Consider the following 25,460-nt stretch of genomic DNA (forward strand, 5'->3'; position numbering starts at 1 on the left):
CAGTAATACTTCACATTGTCCTTCTCAGTTTGTCTGGTCATCCTTCAATCCATTGAGGGCCTGACCAGAACAGAAGGCTGAGGAAGAAGTTTGCCCCTTTTGTTTCTTACCTGCATGCTTGAGGATGAAAAGAATGCTGAAATAAGATTACAAATTAGATTGAAACTGATCAATGCCCTATAAAGCAATAAAACCATGGTCTGTAGGATTTATATTTTCTACTGGACAGGAATAAATTGCAACAGATAGATCTTCTGTAAATGAACATTAACTTTACAGAGTCTGGCCTAATTAATAGTAAATAATCAAAGTTACTTTCCCTAAAACAGTGGTTCTCAGTGGGGCCAGAGTTGCACCCCATCCCGTGAGATATGTGACAATGTCTGGAGACAGTTTTAGTTATCACAGCTCAGGGGAGGGAGAGGATGCTTTTGGCATTGGGTAGGTGGAGGCCAGGGATGCTGCTGAACAGTGTCCAATACAACTAATTACCTGCCCAGAAAGACAGCTCTCACAACAAATAATTACCTGGCTCAGTCTGTCAGTAGTGCCAAGCCTGAAAGCCATGTACAGCTAACACTTCACTTGGCTCATTAGACAATGCTCTAGTGTGACGTTGAAAGGACATATGAAGCAAAGTTTTATGTCTCGACCTCATTCCCTTAACTGTAAAATTGGAGGGGAGATGGGGATAGCTCAGTGGTAGAGTGCATGCTTAGTGTGCAGGAGGTCCTGGGTTCAATCCCAAGTACCTCCCTTAAAAAAAATTCTTAACTGTAAAATTAGGAGAATGATAATAACCACCTCGTTGGATTTGGAGAGAATTAAATAAAGCAAATAATTATTGATTATATTTTTACAAAAATGGCCACACAAATATATATATATATATATATATATATATATATATATGTATCCCATCCCAGCTGAAGGTTACAGTCCCTCCCCTTGAACGTGGGTGGACCTCTGTTACTGCCTCTTTCTGTAGAGCACAGCAGAGGTGATGCTGCAGGACTTCTGAGTCTAGCTCATACAAAAGCAGTACCACTTCCTCCCCGCTCACTTCTTTGGGACACTGCGTTGGCATCCCTAAGCCAACCTGAAAGAAGTCTGGCTGTGCTGGGGAACCAGTGGAGGGACTAGAGAGAGACAGGGAGAGGCTGGTTGTTCCTGCCCCAGGTCCTTTTACCAGTTAAGCCACCAGACACGTGAGCAAACAAGGCTTTGAGATGCCCCAGTCACTATGACTGCAGTCTCGTGAGGAACCTCCATCCAGAAACATCTGACAGAGCTGCTTCTCAATTCCTGGCTCACAGAAACCGTGGGAGATAGTGAACGATTATTGTTTAAGCTACTGCCTTTGGGAATGATGTGTACCAACCACAGCAATGGACACCCAAAGCACCAGTACTCTACGGGCCTTAGCACGATGCTTGGCTCATAGTTAGGGCATAATTGGTCACTTTTTTCCATGTAGTTTTAGGGTTTTGTAGTTTTACTCTTTTTCACGAGTATTTAATTGGTGATTAGGATTGAATTTGTAGCTTTACTCTGCTTCTATGCACTAGAGGGCACTCTTATCGTTTCTAGAGGGTCTCACACACGCAGGTGCAGTTCTCCAAATACGGCACCAGGGGGGGCCAACACCCTAATTTTTCAACACTTTTTGGGAAAGTGAACTTGACAAAGTGAAAAAATATTTCAAAACCAATAAATTAGCATACATAAGGAATATGTTTCAGTGAACCCTCATAAACACATTCTAATAAACAGGAAAAATTATTTTGATGTAGAACATTGCCCCCAGACTGGATGTGCAAACAAAAGACAAGAAAATCGCCCCCCATGCATAATTTTTTGTCCATTTAAAGTGTGGTAGAGCAGGTTGTATTTTCTTTAATCCCCGAAAAGCAGAAGAGATCAGCAAGCCTATGATTTCTAAACAACGTTGTACCTAATTTTTACCATATCTAAAAACATGGCAAAAGCAGTCTCTGTCGCAGTTAGCTTTTGACGGCCAGAGGTTAATTCTGAATACTGTTTCACTGTGTCCCAAATAACATTTGTACCACCACTTTAACTTACAAATTTGAAAGCTCCTTTTTTTTCTATTTTATATACACAGGATTTGATAATCTAGTGACTGTGAAAATGGATCGTGATTATGATGCAGGAAATTTGGGGACCAAAACCCTCAAAATGAATTGCCTGAACCAAATACACTGTTCCGACAAATTGTTCCCCCTTTTCCAACAAATTCAAAGCAGACTTTACCCATAATCATTGATTGTAACCTCAGAAGGTGGGCAGCCTGCACTGGTGATAAACAAGTCTGCCAGGAGTAACTCTTGAAGTCTGGCCCTACCCTGAGATGGCTCAAGTATCGCTGGGGCTTCAGTGGAGCAACGTCTTCAGAGTAAGGATTTGTGGTGAGCCTCGCTGATGAGAGCATTACGCTGTGAGGTCAGGATTCTGCAGCCCAGTAGAGCATAATTCAGAGGGGCCTGGGGTGGGAGAGCACTGAACTCTGAAGACCTGATTCTTTGAGGGAGTCTGGAACTCTGACTCAACTCCAACTCCAGCGGATCTGCCATCTTGCTGATCAACCACAAGGAGATTTGATTAACTCAAACCCTTTTGTTTTGTTTTAAGCCTCATCCTGGGGATTCAAATGAAACCAAACACAAACACATAGTAAAGTTAGTAGAATGATGTTTCTACCTTACACGTGTCTGTAAATGATGAGATTGCTTTTCAGGTATAATTTATGGCAATGTCTCATCACTTTGTGTTCACAGGATGTATATGTAACATACTTTTCTATAACATACTAGTAATAGCTGCTCTCTTCAATTTAACCACAAATTGTGGACTTTAAGAGCCTCGGGGCATCTCTAATCAGTCCCAGCTAGCAATGGAAATTTCCATAGAGTTTCTTACACACTTTCCTAAGAAGCCCTCTTGGCTCCCCAAAACCACCTTGTGGTGGCAGCAGTGGCACGCCCACTGCACTCTTTAGAGGCTGCATGGCTGGGCCCCCAGGTTACTGATTCTAGCAGCGAGGATCAGATCACCTCTGAGATGGCCCTTACTACTGCCCATCCATGGCCGGTACTTCATTCTGTGCCCTCAGATCCCGTCAGTACAGTGACTGGACTGTGCTGAGGCGGAGGAACATCCTGTGCCCCTACAGCTGTTACCCCATTCCTAAGCCACCTTCTAGAGCTCGTCCTCAAGGGTGCTTGCTCTTCCTCAAGACTGTGAGGGGCTGGCTGGGTGTCCAGAGAGGAGCCACCCATAGCCCCCAGCTCCTCCAAAAATGAAGAAAAAATGAATTCTTACACCGTTGTCTGGGATGACTTCCTTCCCATAAGCCATTCCCTTCTCAGGCAAATAAAACCCCACCAGAAGTGCCCCCCCCCTGCTGATATGCTTGAATAGATTAGACTTTTCAGTGGGCAAGAGTGCTTTGGCATCTTGGGTTCAAAGGTGAAGGACTAAATAATTACCCTTTTGGTTTTTTTTTTTTTTTTTGCAATAGTTTAATCTGAACTGGATTTATGCAGGCTTTAGAATCTTCAAGCAGGGTAGAATTTTTTCAGATAAGCATGTTTACAAGGGATGGAGTCATTGCGTGGAGTTTTCCAGTGTGATGGCCCTTCCGGGGTGGAGACAGCTTACTGAGATTGGGAAGAGATGGGCAAAGCAGAAGCCCTGCTCCAAGGCCAGTGAATTTAGGTCTCTGCCCCTTTCTGTAACCAGGTAGCATGTTTCACACTCCTTCCCCTCCCCTTGCAAATGTAAGAATGTCCTTAAGGGCCAGCCAACGTGGTGTCTTTCTGCACATCCTGACTACCACTCAACTCCCTGAGCTTTGTGCCCTCCTGCAAAAAGGAGTCTTCCAAAATTGTCCAGTCAGACATGGCATTTTTTGACATAACGGGATGCTAATGACTCAGATCAGATAGTGACCTCCGAAAGGCAGTTTCCCCAAAGGCACTGCAATCATCTTTTCCTTGTCTGACCCCTTTTCTCACACTCTTTCCCTTTAAAATCCTAATCAAACTTTGCTTCATTGTGGTTTGGTAAAGCTGGGCGTGTTGTCTATCTCTTTCCATTAGACCTGCTCAGATAGCCCTTTCAAATCCTAATGGTGTAAGAAGATTGGCTCTAGTTGGGGAGGATACATTTAATATTTCCCCCCTGATGCTTGAAAGTTCAAACGCTGACAGCAGCGGAGGAGGAAAAGCTGAACTTGGTGGCATTAATTAGAAAGATCTGTTGTCTGTGCTTGTAATTATAAGGAGATGCTGGGGGAGGTTTGCTAGAACGTATGTAAATACTAGCCAAGTACTGTAGTAACTCTGTCAGAAACACAAAAATTCAAGTGATTTTATTTACAACCAGGAACCCTGTCTGTTTTGTGTGCTCGTCCAAGAGGGACCATCTTCCTGTCTTTGTAGACCAAAGTGGTGGTAAAGGGATAGAACAGAGTGAAGAGTTCTGCCCGCATCAGCACCCCTGAACCTCTGCCTCCTGCTTACAGATGCATTTTGATAATCACCATCCAGAGAGAAGGTTCCTTTCTTCGTTGCCTAATCAGTAGATCCAGCAGTTGGAATCCCAAGTAGGAATTCTCTGGGGAGGGATGGCAGACATGTTTGGAGATGGTGTGGTTGCGGCGTCTCTCAGACCACCCTGGACAGGCCACTCTGACATTTTCTCTGTTCCGTGCTGCCCCGTTCCCAGTTTTATTTCACAATTTTGGAGGAAATGTCTATGAGGCCCCAGTCCCATACCCAGTCTCTCGGCATACCGCCTTCCCTCCCCACACCAGGGGCTCACTGCCACCCACACCGGGGCTCTGCCTCTTCTCATTCCCAGATCAACCTTGGATTGTTTAAGCAACTGGAAACCTCAAACCTACAAACCTAGTGTGTGACTCAGGATTCTATGAGTGAGTGACGATCCTGGTTCCTGGCTGTTATGTTATAGCCTTAGGTGTCCTTGCTGTAAATTTGGCCTGGGGTAGGGTATCCCAGAGCTATCTTCCGAAATCCTCTATCCATGATGGTAGCACCCCTCCTCTGGGCACTCCTTTCATCCTCACGTCGGTCCTTGAGGTGGGCACTTTTACCATCTCCAGCTTAAGGATGAAAATTCTGGGGCCCAAGAGAGGTTGCATAAGTGAGTGTCAGGCTGTATAATGATGGAACGGTCCAAATACAAGCTGTGCAGTATGGCGGCCGCCAGGTGCATGTGGCTGCGAAGCACTTGGAACACAGCTAGTGCCTCTAAGAAGCTGATTAAAGTGGCCGGGTGTGGCTCATGACCACCACATCAAGTAGAGCCTTTCCAGGCAATGGAAAATGACATGGTCGGTGGTGTCCCCTGCCCTGTGGAGGACTTTAACTTAAATGGACTAAGACTACAGACAGCCTAAACATGCAACTTCAGTTCCTTGAAGTCTATAAAAAGAGAGGCTGAATCTCTCCACGTGAGAATAGGGAAGATAAGTGAAGGAAAAGTCAGTACTTGAGAGAGAAAAGAAATCAGAGAACTCTAGAACTGAAAGGAAGCTTGGAGACTGTTCTGAGCTGAATTATGTTCCCCCAAAATTTGCCTGCTGGAGTCCTAGCTCCCAGTACCTCAGAATGTGACTATATGTGGAGGTAGGACCTTTAAAGAGGTGATGAAGGTAGAATGAAGTCATATGGGTTGGCCCTAGTCCGATATGACTGGTGTTCTTACAAGAAGAGAAGATTAGAACTCAGACAGGCACACAGACGGAAGACCATGTGAGGACACAAGAGAGCAGACAGCCATCTGCAAGCTAAGCAGAGAGACTTCAAAAGAAACCAAAGCAGCCAATGTCTACATCTTGGACTTCCAGCCTCCAGAACTGTGAGAACATACATTTCTGCTGTTTAAGCTGCCCCGTCTGAGGTACTTCATTATGGTGGCCCTAGCAGACCGTCTCGTCTAACTCTTTCCCTCTACTTCTGAAGAATCGGAGGTCCAGCGTCACACAGCTTGTATCAGTGCTAGGTCCGGGCCCCAGGGGTCCTCATTCACAGTCCAGAGGACTTTCACCAACCATACCCTTGAATTTGGTTTGTGTGGGTTTTCAGAAAGGAGAGAGAAGGGCGATGGGAAGAGCAATGAACAGAGTTGGAATCCAGTCCATCGTGTGGGATGGATGGTAAAATGATTTGCTGATTTAATAGCTTCTTATAAAATCCTGTGACTCTTGGGCTACTGACTAATGACTTTTTGTTGTTTTGTATTCTTATTCCCATTCCGAGCTTTGTTCCTAGCTGGGAAAAATAATTGGTGTAGACATTCCAAAGTGACTTCAGCATAATTTTTAAATACGTGAAACCATGTTGGATGAATGGGCCCACGTGTAACCAAGGAAATCGTATTCTTTCCTTCAGTGTTTACGTCTCTGATTTGTTGATTGTCTTCCAGAACCTCCTTTGATGAGAAAAATCTGGGACAGCTGGGGGATTTGTGGTGGGAGAGTTTAAGTGATTTGTAATTCAATTTTTTTTTTCATTTTAGTTTCTGTTGTTTTTTAAAGCATGTGTACCTTTTAGTTTTTTTTTTTTTTTAACACAATGGCCTCCGAATACCAACTAATTTTCTCTCTCAATCCCCTGTTGGTTTCAGATGACAACGTTTTAAAAGCACAGCTCTGTTAGTTTTAGGGAGCCTAAAGACTCATTGTCCTGTAGCCTTCCTGTCCCCTGCTGCACCCTCGTTGTTGCCATGTCTCAGGGTGTTCTAAATCTCTGGTTTCCCTCATTGAGTGGTTGTCTCTCATTTATTTTACTTACAGATAAGGCTCAGCTTTTGAATCTGAATGAAGCCTAGCTAACTGAGCTTAGCCTATTGGGAAGTATCCCTGGATAATCCTGATGTTAAAAAAAAGAGGGGGGGAAGTTCCTACAGCCTATTTCTCAGAAAACCCATCGTTCTCTCCACACTTGTAGAGCTGAAATTCAACCTTCCCCTCCTGATCCCACTGATTGGGGGCATTGACACAGTGCCTGGCATTGTGTTGTGAATCTGGTGGCTGGTGGCCTGGACTGCCGGTCACAAACACCAACATATGCAGCCAAGACTCCTGACCAAGTCTGCGCGGACTGTCTGCGATGACTCTGCTCACAAATGCTCCAGATCAGAAGTTGGGGGCCATGAAAACTGTGCTTTATGTTTGTTTTCAGCAAATGGAGAAGAGATAAAAACAGGCCTAATTCGCAAGGACCAGTAAGTGACACAAAAGGTAGTGCTTACTTAAAAACAGGATCCAAAACAAACATCCTAATCAAGGATTTGATGTTGGCACCATAAAACAGCTTAACTGCCAAAAAAGATGTATTAGGAAACAAAAGTCTAGTTTTAATTGGTGCTTTTTTGTTTTTTTTGTTTGTTCTTAACAAACATTTAGAGCATGTTTTAAGTTCTGGCCTCTGAAAGTTTTGCTTAGTTATGTAGTTACCAGCAAATGATACGTAAATTAGTTACTATTAAGCCTTTCAACTTAGCTTTTTAGCAGTGATACAAATGCATTTTGTTCCGATTAAAAATAGAAACTCTTCATACTGAATTTCTTCTATAGTAACTAGATCCAGATGCAAAACCAACCTCTTCCACTTAATTCCTTATTAATCCGCTGCTTCCCCATCCCACCCCACCCCACCCCACCCCACCCCCAATAAAGTGAAGTTATAAATCAGAGGAAGAACCTGTCTTCCTTGGATGTGATTAATCGCAGGCCTTTTGGGCAAGACAGGCTCAGCTCTTGCTGTTACTATTTTCCATCACTTAAGCCTCTTTGGAGAAGTTTCTTCAATGCGTGGCTCAACTATTTGGAACTCTGGTGAACTTTCAGAGAAAGAGAGCACAAGTGATAAATAGTTTGGAAATGAAGATCAAAAAGAAAGCATTGGGGGAACTGGAAATGTTTAGTCTAGAGAAAAGGAGGAGTCGAGTCGTGCTTTTCCTAACTGTCATAAACAGGGCAAGCGCGGTTCTTTTTCACCAAGGAGTCAGGAAAAGCAAGTGAATATAGGCAGAAGTAAAGGATTTAACTAACAAACTTCTTTTCTTTTATTTTAATATAGATAATAATGGAATACTTAGGAACTCAGGAAATTATCCTAGAATCGTTTCAGAATGTTATTCCACAGGTCATTCTGGAGATTAATTAAAAGTGTAGCAATGCCCACTAAGAGGAGTGGAGAATTCATGTTATTCATGTAGCAGAGTACTTTCCAGTGATAATTGAAGTAATAGTGCTGTTTACTTCCAACAGGGGTTTCACACGCATCGCTCACTGAGCAAAGGCACTGAAGAATTCAGGATAGCTAGCACTTGCAGAATGCTTGGTATATGGGTACTATTCTAAGTGCTTTGCATGTGGGAATTAATTTACTTTTCACAGCAGCCATATGAAGTTGGTGCTATTTTTTCCCATTTTTTGCAAGTGAGGAAACGGAGACAAAAAACAAAAATGAACTATTTGCCCAAAGTCACCTCTTGAGGTTATAAAATGAAAGAGCCAGAATTTGAGCCTGTATCCACGTGGGTTGTTAGAGAACAAATGCCAAGGTGACATTAGACACAGGTGAGGTTTCTTAGGGGAAGCACCCATGAAGGATGAAGAAGGAGGAGCGGGTGGGGACAGGCTTCAGACCGAGGTCCGAGGCGTGGTATCTGTGACAGGAGAGAAAGAAGGAAGGACAGGGAGGAGGAGCCTCAGCCTGCTGTGCAGATCTGGGGAAGCCTCAGATTGATGGAGCGGGAGACCCCGGGTCAAAGCAGGGGAATCCCTCGTCCAGATGACGGCCGAGTTTAATAGCCCGGGTTGCTCAGGCATGGCTAAGAGGAGTCTAAGAGAAGTGAGGTCTGCCACCAGTGCTGCAGGGGATCCAAAGCTGCCCTCGAGGGCTCTGCCCCTCTCTTTTGAAGGGAGATCTGAGTGGGAGACTACAGAATCCATGCTGTCTGGCACCAGAGCCCAGGCTCTTACTCTGTTATGCTGCCTTCCTCAGACTTTGAGGGTGTGCAGTGAAGGATGTAACCCTATTGCAATGAAAGGTCTCAGTAGGAAAACGGGACACTTCATTACAACATTCTGGGGCCTCCACGCATGCAAAGGGCAGTGCCAGCAGGGCCCCGAGGTCGTGCAGAGAGCCATGGCTCTGGTAGTAAGCTACCAGTGCTGGTAGCTGCACAGTCGTTGTCCAATCCAGACACACTGTAAGTTCTGCTGTGAAATAGACACCTTCATCTCATAAAATCTCACACAACTTTTCAGCCAATATTTACATATTCAACACTTACTAAATACAAGGCACTGTGTTAAGTACAACAGGAAATACTAAGATCTAAAAACCCAAACCCTCCCATCCGAGGTTTACCCCAGAGGAAAGATGCCATTCCTATAAATCACTATATACACATGAGGACAAGTAGAAAGCACCACAAGGGGAAGTGTTACGGTGCTTTGGAAGTTTAGGGAAGAGAGAGATTACTTCCTGTTGGAAAGACTGGGAAAGATTTCATGAAGGAAAAAGCAATGGTATTGGTTCCTCAAATGAAAATAAATTAGAAATTTGAACCTGTCTTTGAAATCTGTATCTATCTGGCCCATACCCTCCCCCTAAACATTGGTCTTTGGGAACTGGTGGGGACATCTAACGTAGGTTAGAAAATGGGGTTCAGATCATAAGATTGAGAACAGGGATATTCTGGTGGTGGTGGAAGGTTGGTGAGAGACCAGAGATGGAAGTGCAAACTTATCAGTGTGACTGTCCTTTTTTTTTTTTTTTTTGGTAGCAGTGTCTAATCTTTGAATCCATTTCAATCTCCTAATTACACTTAAAGTTCCAAGTTTTGTATTCACTAAATCCAAATTGCAGCATAAACATACAATTTTCTTTGTACTCTTTTGTCCCCATACAACACATTTGCTTTTATATGTTGTCCTGATGGCTCAGTGGGACTTTTCCAGATTCATGTCTCTCTCTTACTTGTATGGTGGAATCATGATTTGAAAGTACACTATTAATTTGCCAGAAGTTTTTCAATAATTGTTCTAAAAATGTCATTCTTCTACATTGCATTTTATTCGCTTTTTGTTTTTCATTTCCTCAGCTAAATAAGTTCATGTTAAATCATGATCTACACTTTGAGCCATTTTATTTGAGAAAATAAAGTTCTTTTATTTTTGGACATTTCCCAAGGAAAGAGGGAGACCTGGGGTCTGGGGAATGTGCTTGAGTTAGGCTTTGAAAATGCTTCAGCAAGTTTTAGATTCTTGCCTGATTAAAAGCTGCTACAAATAATAAGTGGAAGAAACAGAAACGGAAGCTAGACAGTTACAAATACAAGTGTTAAAGATTCTTCTTTATATCTCTGCTCTGCGATTTTCCGAACCTAAGAAAACAAAGTGTGGCTGTTTTACTCAGACTTTACATTTTTATTACAGAAGTCAAAAGATTTGTCTTAGAATCCGTGTTTCTGGCCTGACCGCTCCCTAGGTGTGCTGGTGCCTGCTTTCGCGTGGGCAGTGGGTCATGAGGGCTGGCCTCGCTCCCACAAGTGCTTTCTGTGTCAGCAGGCTGCGGCCCTCTGACACAACCCGCTCTGCAATGGGGGGGTCACTCGCCTGTCTCTCATCTTAAAACAAAACAAAACATACCAACAAAACCCCTCCTTTGGCCCCACATCCCCTTCCAGCTTCTGCTTGTTTTCTCTTCTCCCTTTCCTAGCAAAATTCTCAACAGAGTCATTTATGGTCTCTGTAGCCACTTCCTCACCCTCCTAGGGTTCTTTCTGAGACATTCTTGTCCACATCTCGGATAATTTCCATTTTGCCAAATCCAAGACTCTACTCAAGGTCCTCAGTGTCTTTGACCACAGCTGACCCCTTCCTTTACTGGAACCTCTCACTTAGTCTGTGTTTACCCGGTTTCCCTCCTACCTCTCTGGCAGTTCTCTGTGTCCTCTCTGATGGATTCCCCTTTTCAGCTTAGTCTCTATCGTGTTGGAAGGGCCCCAGGGCATTAGGTCTAGGGCCTCTTCTCTACCTACATCGTCTCTCTAGAGAAATGATCTTATCCCAAGTCTTGAGCTGTGATTGATACACCACAACTCACAGATTCTCATTTTCACTCCTGACCTCTCTCATAAGCTCCAAACTTGGATATCCAACTTTGTACTCATTACCTCCATCGCACTAAGAGACACGACAAATATAAAGTTCGTTTTCTCCTACTGTCCATTCTATTCCTTCCCAGTCCTCCCAGTCTTAGATAATGTCCTCTCTACCCACTTAGGAGTTCAAGGCTTGATTTTTTTTTCCAATCCATCAGTGAGTCTGATAGCTTTATCTTCAAAATAGACCTCAAATCCATCCACTTCACCTTATCTTCATTGCTTTCATGCTAACCCAACCCATCATCATCACTTGATGAGTGCAGTTGCCTCTGAATGTCTCCCTGCTTCCACTTCTCCCGACCCCCACCAACAATCCATTCCCACACGGCAGAGAGATGTTTTTAAGACATAAATCAGAGCATGTCATTTCCATGCTTAAAACCATCCAGGTATTTCCTTTCCAAAAGCACTCAGAATAAAATGCACCTCTCCCCTAGTTTCCAAGACTCCAGTTGAGTTGGCCCCTACTAACTCCTTGTCGCTTTGTACCATTTTCTCCCTTACTCCCTCTCTCCTAGCCATGTTAGCCATCTTTTTGCTCCTTCAAGATGCCAGAATGCTTTCCCTTTATTCCTTTGCATAGCTGGCTCCTTCTTATTTGTCAGGCCTTAATTTATACGTTACAGGTAGCTCCTTACATCATACCTCCCTGATGAATCTGTACAAAGAAAGTGCTCGCTCTCAGTACACCCAGTTCATTCCCATTAAAGCCCTTACTACAGGTTATAATTACAGGCTTGTCGGTTTTCTCATTTGCTGTCATTCATCTCCTGCAGGAATGCAAGCTTCATAAGAGTAAGGACTTGCTGCATTTTATTCCTGCCTTTATCACTGCTGTCTAGAACAATGTCTGTCCACAAGAGATGTTCAATAAGTATTTGCTGAGTGAATGAGTCAGCTTTTAGGTTATTTAAGTCATTTGTTTTCCTTTGATTGTCTGCCAGTCTACTCCTTGGTAAAGTATCTGACCCTTAGAATAAGGAACATGTTTCATTTTCAACTTCTATTCAAAGAAGACGTGGAACTTTAACAGATTAGAAGGAGATCCTAGCTTTTAAGTCTTAGCTTTTAAGCAGTATATCCCTTAACAATGGCCAAAAGTCTAAAATTAAGTTATGAGAGCTATCAGACTTTCACTAGCAAGATTTATTTATCGTAGCTATGGAAGCTGTTGCTTGTATGTGATTTTCAATTATTGAAATTCTAAAAATGCTACAAAATTAACATTCTTGTTTATTTCAAGTACACTGATTCCAAGACTAACTCTTCTTCACAAAATAAAGATGCTGATGTGGAATTCATTGCAACAACTCCTTGGGATATGCAATTGTATCTATAAAACACTGATGTAATGCTATGAGCTCATAATATAAATGGATACTAAACCATCTGTGTTTTGTGACACATTGTATGATCAGAAATTTTTTGTGTGTAACTCTAAAGTAAAAAATAAAACAAATTTGCAGCTAACAGGTGTGTTGCTTCAAACATACAACTCAGCAATTCTAAATCCTGACTTGAGAAAATGCCGGCAAAAGGGATCTGAGGGGCAGGTCAGGGTGTCATATTTAACACTCTAGATAATGTCAGAGAAGTACCTCTAAAATGTATTAGAAAAAATGATAAGTAATAAAACATTGCAGATCAAGATAAAAGAGTCAATGTAAAATACTTTTTTGTACTGGAAGAAAAGAAGAAAAAGAGGGAAGAAGTAAGGCAAGGAACTGAAGAGGGAACATTCCTGAGCTGATCTGACCTCTTGGACCAGGTCTCTTGGGCTGTGCAATCGAAAACATGCTGTTCAGTACTTACCTCCATGTACTTGGGATTTCCCCATTGTGCAGTGTGTCTCAGCCTTGAAAAGCGTGAAACCATGACAAGCACAATCAGGGCAGTCCGAGCCCAGCAAGAGGCTAAAGGTCAGCGAGGACTGGAGAAGTCCAGAGTCCCTCTGTGGAAGGGGTTGGACTGTCGCTAAACCTTGTTGGGTGCACTGGATTTTGATAGAGAAAGACGTGAACACTGAGGAGAGAGTATGGAGAGAGACACATCCATAAAAACAAAAATGAAATTAGGAAAATAAGTTAGACTTCCCTATCCCTAGGAAGGCGTTTTAAAGGGCATCCTGATTGAAACAGGAACATTTAGCATAGTTGTAAAAAATGAATGAAATGGAGCCGTTGTGGGTTTTGAACTCCAGGCTGCAGGTGAGTAGGTGACGAGAAGCTAGTGAAAGCCTCAAGCAAGGGTGACACGAAGGAAGTGATGTTTCCAGACGGGAAAGGCTTGACAGCATCAGGCAAGATGGGTGGCAAGGAAATAAGCTCGCGGTTGTATCAAGATGCCATGTCTGCCATAAGGATGTAAAATGTAATAAATAAAAAGATCTGCACCCTGATGGTGGTAATTTTAATAGAGACAGAGGAGTCACTCCAAGAAGCAGTTTGAAGAGAACAGAAACAGACATTTATCAAGGGTTACATGCTCTGTACTTTGCATACATTACTCAGTTCTCGTAACAACCCTTCCAAATAGGCATTATCATTCCAACTTAGAGATAATTGAGTCCCAGTGACGTATTAAACAACTTCCTCAAGGTGAGACAGTGGAACCAGAGTTGAGAACCAGCAGATTGGATGGGTGGTGGATTAGGACGAATCAAAGCATTTTCCTGTGTTTGTTTTATAAAGCTGTATTTCTACTTTCTTCCTCCCTCCTAGGTCTGGGAGCCTAACATTCACGTGTGTTTGATTGCATTTCAAAGACAAGAGCTGAGTAAGTAGTGCCCAAAGAGGAGCGTGATGGCCAGATTTTTTTAGTTTTGTTTCTTCATCCTTAAAACTAGCATTTGGTTTTAGATAAATGAAAGATGAGTTCCTGATAATAAACATCAGTCTAATGAAGACTTATGATGAGGGATCACCAGCTGGTTAAGGCAAGCAGCCTTCACCAGGTTTACTCTCAAGGTGTTCCTTTAAGTAGCTGTGACCCTGAGCTGAAAAGGAGTCACAGAGACAAGGCCCCTGGCAAAGGGAGGCCAGCCTACGTGCATTCCAGCCAGTATCTTGGTACTGAGTAGAACCAGAGTCACCTGCCTGGGCAACTTAGAAGCAGCATAAAATAAACTTGCAACACCAGGGTTAGAGAAGAAGATGGGCTCAGAGTCGAAGATACAGCTTAACTTTTAGATTCAGATTTTAAAACCCGGAAAACTCTCTTTCTAAAGAAAAACAGAAGTTTGCAATCTCATTTCATTACCCACCAGTGCTTTTGAGCCATGAACTTTCCCCCACTTCAGAAACTTCTCTGGAAAATTCATTTCATGCTTGTCTACTCCAGTAAAACCCTTGCCTGAGTTTTTACAAAACAGGAGACTTGGCCGAGGGAAAGTGAGAAATCACCCGGCTCAGCGTAGTCAGTTGGCATCCTTGGGAGCGGTGTGTGCCTCCGACCTTTGGTTTACCTGTCCTCCTGGACTGTGACCCTCTCCCCCTCTCCCAGTGGAGGGGGTGTCCTGATTGTTCCTGTGCCAGGTGACTGGGAAGCGGTCACAGCACATGCATGATGTTCTTTGACACACTGAAGAGTCTCTCAGGATGAGGGGAGCTGTGGCTGTCCTGACCTCAGGACTCTGCACTCACCAGTGTGTGGGGAAGTCTTAGGAGACTTCTTGGTAACTCTCAAATCTCTGAAATCCACAACTTAGATTTTTTTTTCTCTTATGAGAGTGCGCCGGCGTCATTACTGTCTCAGTTAATGCTGCTCTTAACCTAATGTGATAAAACATCCTTGTCTCCTCAAGTGCAGATTTTACCCAGCAATCCTTATGCAGATCCTCAGCCAGCCACCTTCTCATTCTCCAGCATGGTTGTTTCTGAACTTCTTTTCTCAAGTTCTCACCCTATTCTTACCCCTTCACTCTCAGAAGATGATCTAGGTTCTTCTTTCCTCAAGAAAAGAATTATTTTCAACAAGAATTCATTGAATACCTGCTATGAAGCGGGAATCATGCTAAGTCTTAAATACAAAAACAGGGCATGATCTCCGTCCTGGAGGGGCTCACAGCTGGGTAGAGGGAGACAGGAGAACAGGTAAGGGTGGTCAGACCATGTAGGTGAATTAATGCATTGATATATAGGGCAAAGGGAACGCAGGGGAAGAGTCATTCATTCCACTTAGAAAGCAGGAAAAACTTCCCAAAGACCACCTGGGATGAACTTCCTAATTCCCTTTCCTCTGCTTCCCAGGTCGTCTATGGCTGTAGATACTCTTACCATCAGTCTTCCGATCTTAAAAGTGATGTCTACTCTTTTCTAAGGATAATCCTTCACATGGCTCTTAAAAATAAACTTTGTCTTCCAATAGAAAAGTGAGGTAAAAGAATGACCAAAATGTTATAAAACAACAACATGGAAAAATTAAGAAAGAGAAAATATCTCCCATAGCCCAGCCAGTTTCTTAACGTTACTGTCAACAGTCACATTTGTGTATTTTAATCTCCTTGTCCTCTGCATGTTTAAACAGTTGTATCCATAACCCTTTGTGTCCATCTCCATCCTCTACCCCCTCTGCTTGGCTCTGACTCCTTCAGGTTCTGCACCTTGACCTTCTTTCCCACTGGAAAGTCCCATTTACTTCCACACTCACTTAAATCGCAACCATCCTGCAACGCAGGATGCCGATCATTTCCTTAGCCGAGGTAGAGCGAGACTGCTCTTGCAAATTCTTCGGTGACCTGTTAAGGAAGTCAAGTCACTTACCCCAGAATATTTGAGAGTAAGTTCAGCACATTAGTAATGTTTTAAAATCAGATCTCAGGTACTCAGAATTTGCTGAGTTCAGATCTTGATTCATGATTCAACGCACAGGTTCCAAACACGCATCTGGGAGAACAAGACTCACTTTATTCTGGGTTAGCCTGGTTCTGGGACAAGGAATTACCCTCTTGACTAGTTCTATTATCTCTGGGGTCTCTGTCCTTGTCCCAGAAATTAAGGTTCTTCAAAAGACCAAAGAACATTATGGACGAAGTGATCTGCTATAGTATCGGAGGCTTGGGCAAATTGCTAAGGTACTTTGGAGCAGAGTTGGGACATCCCATCCTGCTGTTCTGTGGTTGTAACATTTTAAATTTCCTCTCACAGGCAAGCTTATGCGTCAGAATCTTTCTGGTTCTACCAAGCCCAGCTACCAACTTACATAGAGAAGACTAAATAAATTGAAATGAAGCGTTCTCTGCACCACTGAATTGGAGTCTGAAGGTAAGTCTGCTGAATAATTTTTAAAAGGTAGTAAAATATTTGTAAGTGAAATATTCTCGATACTGACAATGAAATTTTTTATGATTCAGATGGACAGTATTGTGTTGGCTTACAGTTTGTCTCAGAAAGTCAGAAAGGTTCTCATTTGAAGAACCATTGCAATAAGTTTGTATTACTGGAGTGGACTGGAAGAAAGTTAATACAACTGTTTTCCTGGAAGTTTAAATTTTGTAAATAACATTTAACTGTAATTTGTAGGAATTTTTAAATTCTGAAATTCTTTCCTGTGTCACCGAGCCCAGTGATCAACCTGATCCTCAGGAACCTTAAACAATAAGGTATTTGTATGTTTTGTGTATTGGGTGCTGCTGGGGCTCTCCCCCTCCCCCACCCACGTGCCCTTTGCAGGGATGTGCACACGCCACGTGTGTGTGTACAAGGATGTACATCCACGCCCACCGCAGCTGGTCTGTCCACAACCTGGGTCTAAAAAAAAACTCTGACTTTTCATGTTGCTGTTTTCTTTTTCCTTTAAGTCATGATCTTACTGTTGAATCCAAAACTCAAACAAACATGATGTCAGGGTACAGGCACAGCAGGGTAGCTTGCAGAGATTAGATTTCTTTAAATTACAAAAACAGTGAGAGCAGGAGTTTCTGGAAGTCAACATTTCGTACCCTGAGTCATGCTCGTGTCTTTGCTCCTTTGCTTAGAAAAACAAGATCTCAGAGTTGACCTAAAACCTGGCTAGCGGTACATGACCCAGTTGGAGAGGAGCGTGCAAATACTGAGCAGCATCTACAGAAGGGTCCTCCTTCCCCTTGGACCCGTGCCTAGGCTGAAAGTTCTGAGCCTCTCAAGAAGAATCATTTTCTTCACTCAGAAAAACATTTAAATAAGAACAGTGAATTTATTTATTTCAAGGCTTATTGTAAGTTTCACTCTTCTGAACCCTAAAAATGAGCGTAGGTAAATAGACCTGCCACCAACCCCCTAATGGCAAAACTGTCTCTTAACTATTTGAAGTTCAGTTGAACACAGTGGTTCTCAAAATGTGTCCCCCAGGCCAGCAGCCGCAGCATCACTCCAGAACTTACTAGAAAAACAAATTCTCAGGCCCCACCCTAGACTTGCTGAATCAGAACTCTGGGGGTGGGGTCCAGCTACGGGTGTTTTAACTGCCCCTCTAGGTGATTCTGATGCAGACTCAAGTTGAGAACCTCTGGCTTCATACAATTCATGCTGTGAAGGACCAACAGGTGTTGAATATAAGCCAGCTAACTATATGGCCTTTCTTACTGATAACATGAATAAACCAGTAGACTCTCTAGAGCATCTGAGCCTTATTCCGAACATTTTTCTCATATTGAAGAAAAGAGAGTAATGCAGGGATGAAGACATTGTTTTTCCAATCCAAGGACCATTGATCAATTGAGTGTCACATAAAGGTACAAAAAATAAACCCACTAGATTATCTTTTTGTTCCTTACAAAGAAATATATTCAATTCTTTTTTTTTTCAATTAACAATGAGAAACACAAGACAAAGCCAGGAAAAATAATGGTTCTCTATTATGGTTAATTAAAGGAGAGATACCAGATTCTAGAGCTGATTTTCTTGATGGGCAAAGACTTTCCCTATATTTCTTTCAGTACCTAGCCCACTCCTTGGTCTGAAATAAGGAAAGGTAAATGGGGGCGGGGTGGGGGAGAAAGAAAAACAGAAAAATAGAAAAACACTGCAGGGAAAAATATAAACATGAGAGACAGAGAAAAAGATAGAAATATATTCAAGAGAAGGAAGACACCAGGCAGAAAACAGAAGAAAATGAGAGAGATAAAAAGCAAAGAAATGATACCCTGAGAAACAGAGAACTAAACTGATTTATAAATTATCAGTAAGGCTCATGAACCTCAAATTCAGTGATCTAGCTACAAAGGCATGTTACCATTTCCCCTTTAAAAATTTATTTCTAAAACCCTCTGTCCCAAAATGCTGGCCAGCTTTCAAGGGCTGGAAGGCAGACTCTCAGGGACACGGAGTTCTACCTAACAGAAGGAACACCTCTGGTCAAGAGGTACTTGGATCTGAGCTGAGTTGCTTGTGAGGCAGCCAGCACCCTGTCACAAGGTATTTGGGCCAGGAGGACAGGTAGCTGTGAGGACTGTGACAATTTCTGTATCGAAAGAAGAGGGGGAAGGGAGAGGCTGGTTCTTTTAAAGTCTTCAGCTTTACTGAGAATATTTCTCAGAGTTTCAACTCGCAGCTGCTGTTTCACAGATATGTAAGCATGGGAAACATGGCTCAGTGCACCAAAGCCTGTGAATTCTCACCTTGAACCAAAATGCACCTTAACCTCTTAACCAGTCACTGCCCTATCTCACACTTGGTTTCATCTCTGCAGTGAGAATATGGCCTTATACCATACAGTGCAGATAACCAAGAAAAGTGGTCCTGAGAACTTAAAAATGCAAATGCTCAGTAATTACTCTTTAAAATATGTGAACAGTGTTTTATCGAAGTATTTGAATAGTTCAAGGACAGTGTAAGCAGAGTTGGCCTAAGGGAAAAACATGATCTGAGCTAAGTGTTGGCCAGAGACGGTCCACCCACTCCCCAGGAGGTCCCTCCTTGTTCAAGAAAAGACGTCAGAAATTGTGAACTATCACAGCACACAAAAACAGACACAGTCAGAGATGATGATCCAATTCTGGAAAAGAGTAGTTTTTCCACTTAATCCTTCCATTCAGGAAAGCACCAGCCCTCCATATACCTTAACTGGGGACTGGGCTTTGAATTTTCATCCCAGGCAATAAACAAGAGAGAGCAATGAGGAAAAACAACCCACACTTCCACTGTCATTAGACGTAATACATTCACATTAGTATACATTCGTTCCAGTCCATAGGAGGTACAACACCAAAAGTGAACCCTAATGCGAACCTTGGTCTCTGGATGATAATGATGTGTCAGTGTAGGTTCATCAGTAGTAACAAATGTAGCACTCTGGTGGGGGATGCTGACCACGGGGCAGCCTGTGCATGTGTATGTTATGTGGGATACCTCTGTATCTTCCTCTCAGTTTTGCTGTGAACCTTAAACCTCTCTAAAATAATAGTCTTTAAAAATTTTTTTGGTTTTTGAACTCAGTCATATGTTTTTATCTATCAGAAGGCTGGAACCTCCAGTAGTGTGGATAAGATGTTTATTGCACAAATGGGATAACAGAATCCATTTTACAGACAGTTCCAAAATTTCTTATGCTTGTTTGAACTTGCCATTCATTTGGTATTTGACTTAATGGCATTCAATCCCTAATAATCATACAATGATAATGAATGAGGGAGTTAAACTTTTTGTTCAAGGAAAAACATTACAAGGAAAAGAAAACGGTTTCATGAGAAACCACATGAAGCATATGTTTGATTTATGTATGTGTGTAAAGATGCTGATATGTCCATGTAGAGACATGCTATCTTTCAATCCCTGTGGAGAAACTCCTTCTCTGCTGTCAAGAAAGTCATCTTTTGAGAGCCGCAGGCCTTAATACATTTATGTGTTTGTCCCCTTTGTGCCTCACTGTGCATGTCTTCAAAGCCAAGCATATTGGGGCAACTTGAAGAAATCTTTTCCCTTGTGCACCACTGTCCTACCAAGTGTGATCATTCTTGAATCAACTGAGCTATCTGGACAAGTAATATCTTGGCTTCCATGTGCGTATTGTTTTATCAATAAAATAGAAGATTGATAGCATGTTCTATTAATCAAATTGTTTCACCATTTTAAAAAGGAAATCAAGGGAAGGGGCAAGACTTTGACCATATGGCAGCCAAGACACTATTATACAACAATGGCCTTGGGTCAAGACTGGGAGGCAGCTCTTCCTGTGCTGGCACCAAAGGCTGATTTATGATAAGTGCTCAAAGTCATGGTATTCTGGAGCAAAGGGAAGGAGGATACAGGTATAATCCATTAGTGCTGACCCTGATCCTGCCATTTGGAGCTTTTTCCCCGCTTAAAAAAAATGTGGGGTTGATTTTATCAGGACCTACTATTAGGTATCTAACATAAAGCATTTCTTGTACACTGACTCTAGCAGAATGCAAGAGAGGGAGGAGGCAATCTAATTCTTAATTGTCCTTGTACATAGAAAAATAAAGTGGTAATGAATGTGTTTATGCAGTGCAAGTTGTTATAAAAACACGTATCTGTTTTTTGAGATCACATTTTTCTTTTGCCTTGTAAGAGTTAAGAAACTAGCATTTATTGAGTACCTACCAGCAGCTAAGTATTTTACAGACATTATTTTCTTAAATGTTTACAACTAATGCAAGTAGATATTATTATCCCCAGTCTCAGATGAGGAAACCAAGGCCAAGAGGATAAAACACTTGGTTAATGTTACCAGACAGCTGGTGGGAAGGTTGAGATTCAACCTAATTGTGTTCCGTTACAAAACTAGAGTATTTTCTATCGTATGTTGTCACACCATTTTCTAGAAATATCAGTTTGGAGTTCTAACATGTCTTCTTTCGTTGCTGGTTGTCAAAAATAACAATTATACACATGCGCCCACTCACATCTACCCTTATATGTGAGAAGATGAAGTACAGTGTAGTGTGGCAGTAAAGTGCATGAGTTTTGTAGCAAAACTACTGGGGTTCAAATACCTGAGTAGTGTTTTCCATTGGGCCAGGTGCTTTGCCCCTCTCTGGCTCATTTTCCCACTTGTACAACAGGTATACTGAGGTGTCCTAGCCAAGAATAGTGTCTGGAGCATTTTACACACTGCCAACTATTGGCCAAGACTATTACATCCGTAAGGGTAGAACTCTTGAGTAATAGCTCTCATTCAGTGTATCTTGGCTGAAACAGTTTTGCCAATGAAAATTTAGTGCTAAGGAGACAACAATTAAAATTTAGATAGATTTGTAGACCAGTTCGCTTCATTTCTGCTCCATGCCCATAGATTTCCTGACCCCCCACCTCAGCCATATTAGTGAGGATCACAGGTCAAAAGGGCTTCCTGAAATAGAAAAATTTTACCCTGTCTACAAAATTCAAATTCTTGAGGATCAGATGGCAAGTTAGTCATGAAATGGAATATGAGCCTTTTACTGTTGTAATTAAAAACATGGGTTTCATACACCCATGTTTATAGCAGCATTATCCACATCAGCCAAAAGATGGACGCGATCCAAGTGTTCACTGGCAGATGAATGGATAAACAAAATGGGGTATATACGTAAATGGAACACTATTTAGCCTTAAAAAGGAAGGAAATTCTTCTTTTATCATTTAAATAATTCTTTACTTTATCTGAATAATCATTCATCCTGGTGAAAAGGTCTTATTTTTTTTTTAACTAAAGTATAGTCAATCAGGAAGGAAATTCTGACACATGCTCTAACACAGATGAACCTTGAGGACATAATGCTAAGTGGAATAAGCCCATCCCAAATGGACAAACACTGTGTGATTCCACTTACGTACGACACCTAGAGTGGTCACATTCAGAGACAGACAGTAGAATGGTGGTTTCCAGGGGGGTGGGAGCTCGGAGAGAGAGGAAATGAGGAGTTACTGCTTAATGGGTGTAGAGTTTCTGTTTTGCAAGATGACAAGAATTCTGGAGATTGGTTGCACAACAGGGTGAGCATACTTAAAACTACTGACCTCTACACTAAAAAATGATTATCACGGTAAATTTGATGTCATATGTATTTTTGCACATTTAAATTTTTTTTAAAAACTGATTTCAATCAAACCAACTATAGCTACCCTGGTGGTCACCAATTAGGGGCAGGGTGTTCTGCTGTTGCTGACCTGTAAGATCTGGTGAAATTGTCAGTCCTTTCTCCTGTCAGCAGCCAGGCTCCGGGACAGGCTGCAGCTGCTGCCTGTGCTCTCCAGTCCAAACAAGACTCTGGGCCACCCACCCTTGGCCTCTGATTCTTTCCTAGGGGAGCTGCAAGTACGACTTTTGAGTTAAAAACGTGCATGTGTGGAAAATGCATGTGTGCACCCGTAGGCAGTCACCATGTTGCATCCGTTTACATATGGGAGAGTAAGAGGCAGTACTAAAATCTTCCGTATGCGTCAGCTGTGCTGGCTCACACGGCAGTCAGATGTAACGTTTGTGCTTCTGATGTCTTTGCTGGGACATCCCAGGGCCTCTGTGTTGGAACCCATGTTTTGGCACGGTGTAGGAATGGCAGGTCTGCAGTCTGGAACTTAGAGCAGGGAATGCTTGAGTCCCTTCGTCTGTTGGGAGCATTTAGATTTCTGTGAGCAGTGGTTTCAATGGGCATCTTTCAGGTCAGATTTGCTGCCAATCGATTCTTTTCAAACGTGTCTGAGTTTCACAAGTACGTGTGAATTGTGTGTCTTCTATTTTTCCTAGTTGGGAGGAGGCTGGAGCACAAGCATGTCATGTTTCAACACAAATGAGAGCCACTTTCAAGCCCAGCCTAGTCACTAACTAACAGATGACTATCCTTCATAACAGTGGTGTGGTGTGAACAGAATTCTGTTTCTTTTAGTAATAATTGTAATAAATTCTTTATGCTTCCCTCTCTGACTACCTACGCACTTCCACACATGTGTGTACGTGTGTGTGAGACAAAATGTGTGTGTGGCACATCTAAACGTGGCCCCCTGAAATGTAATTTGAAACAAGGACAACTCACTATTGAAGAAGCAGAGACTTTGTTTCTGAGTCCTATGACACCTGTTCCTCCTTTCAAAAGGCCAGCTGCCAAACAACTTATAGCAAATACACTTTACAGAAAATAAAAAGCAACGTGACAGTGTTTTACCCTGAATGTCTCTTGATCCAAACCCTCTTGAAAAAGTAGAGGCCACTCTGAAGAGCAAGGGCCACCTGTTACTGGAGAGGGGCCAGATGACCTCTGACTGGACTGCCACCGGGGAGGTTTGGCCACATCTGTGATTTCCAGCAGCATCCGCCTTCCTTGGCCCATGAAGAGACAAGGGCAGAACTTGGTTAAGGAGGGGGAGTTGCTTTCAAAAGACTGAGATAAAGGAACCCCTGGAATCAAGTGGCTGTTACAGTGACTGATTCTCTTCTGCACAGTCCTAAGCACTGACCTGTCCTTGGCCTTCCAAAATGTTGCTTCCAGAAAATCAACCTGTCAGGACCCTGGAGAGAAGCCACAGCAAATGGTGAGACCGCCGGGTGTGTCCAGTGGGTCTTGGTGGCAAAAACAAAGTGACTCTGCCTCTCTTTCAGCCCCCGGACTCTCAGGTCTGGGAGGACACTGTCAAGACTGAGCCTGTGCCTGGAGAGAACGTGGATGGCCTGGTTACAGAACCAAAGGTGGCCTTGACAGGAACTATCCTAGCAGGGATCACAGACTTTTAAAAGAAGGGGAAGCAGGAGTTTTAAACCAGGTTTCCCTTTTGCATTCCACCAAGAACAGGTGTTTGCTTTGCTCAAAGAGCGATTCCACAGAGTGATTTCACGCACAGCTAAGATCAGCAGTAGGATTTTTCGGCTGTCAGAGCTGGGATTGACTTACATCATCAGAGCGTTATCACTCCAGTGGCTTTTTACAAATATGACATTAAACATACAGGTCTCTGCGCGCACATGTGTGTGTGTGTGTGTGTGTGTACACAACGCCTAAACCTGGTAAAATCACCACCCACCATGTCCCCAGCATTTTGGGGAATGTTTTCAGTATTAGGGCAACTCTCTTACCCTCTGGTTATAGTAACACAAGTACTTTATTCACAACATCTTTGATTTTCATCACAATGCTATGAGATAGGCATTATGTCTCCGCTATATAGATGGAAAAATCGATGCTTAAAGAGGTTGAAAATGTGCTCAGTTGGGATCACCAGGAAGTGACAGAGGTGGGATTTGCGCTGAGCTCCCAATCATGCTCCCACAAGATAAGTGGCACACATTCTGTCAGCTGCACAAAGTCACTAAAGAATCCTGGGTGACGATCTGCAAAGCGTGGAACTGTGGCCTTGCCTCCCCCGCCACCTCACCCAGTGTCCCTCTGCTTGTGCTGCTCGCAGTCCTTTCCGGGACTAGCATTTGACCTACCTTCTTTCCGTGACCCCAGTGGCCAGCACTGTCCTGAATGGTAGAATCAGGCGCATAGTCCTTGCCTGTCCTTCCTGGTAGAATGGCTCTCCCTCTGCGGACTTCCAGAGATGCAGCATTTATGCAGCAACAGTGCAGTCTCCTCTTTAGCCAGAATTCCACAATATCAAATCCTCTTGACAGCTACACATGAAGGAGGAAAAAGTCAGTTTAGCTGGTAATCAACTTTCTCTTTCTACTGTTACCCAGATTTCTTTATCCTTTCTCTTCTAGCTCTTCAACTATCTGGATTCTCTGAGAAGCTGCACTGTGTTGCTGTGTTCAAGATGACAGATAGATAGATAGATAGATAGATAGATAGATAGATAGATAGATTGATTAATGGGTGGGCGGGTGAGTGGAGAGATAGATGATCGATAGATAGGGATTTAAATAGATGGAATGTAGATAGATCAGGGTATGGTAATGTCTTGTATGCATATGTATATTATTGATTTGGTTTCCCCCAGAAGCAGACCCTGAGATAAGGATCCACATGCAGGAAACACTAGTAGGAGAATGAAGACATGAGAAACCAGGAAGCAAAGAAAACTAAAGGAGAATAATCAAGCAGATGAACTTAATTCCTCTGGGGATCCTGGGAGAATGTAAAGCTTCCTACTCCAAGTGGATTATCAGCATTAGCTCGAGCTCCACCCAAATCTACGGGCTCAGAATGTTTAAACAGTATCCCCAGGTGATAAAGTTCATAGAATACTGGAGCAGAATATGCATCAAAGATAAACTAACTAAGGGGCAAGAAAGTTGTAAGATTTACCCCTTAACTCCCCATTTGACACTGGTTGTGGGCTATTTCCGAGGATTTTAATTCTCTGGCACTTCTGGCTTGG

The 25,460-nt window shown here is 42.8% G+C and overlaps 1 long non-coding RNA gene across 2 annotated transcripts in view; it reads left to right on the forward strand.

Annotated features, from left to right (window-relative positions):
• Nucleotides 1-25,460, forward strand: part of LOC116284453 (uncharacterized) — a 154,634-nt gene that overhangs the window by 19,703 nt on the left and 109,471 nt on the right. For both annotated transcript variants that reach the window (XR_012062402.1, XR_012062403.1), the window contains 2 exons: nt 13,950-14,004; nt 16,374-16,490. This is a non-coding gene — a long non-coding RNA (uncharacterized lncRNA). The remainder of the gene's footprint in view (nt 1-13,949; nt 14,005-16,373; nt 16,491-25,460) is intronic.

The sequence above is a fragment of the Vicugna pacos genome, chromosome 20 (genome assembly GCF_048564905.1).
Source record: "Vicugna pacos chromosome 20, VicPac4, whole genome shotgun sequence".
In the NCBI taxonomy this organism is placed as follows: Eukaryota; Metazoa; Chordata; class Mammalia; order Artiodactyla; family Camelidae; genus Vicugna; species Vicugna pacos.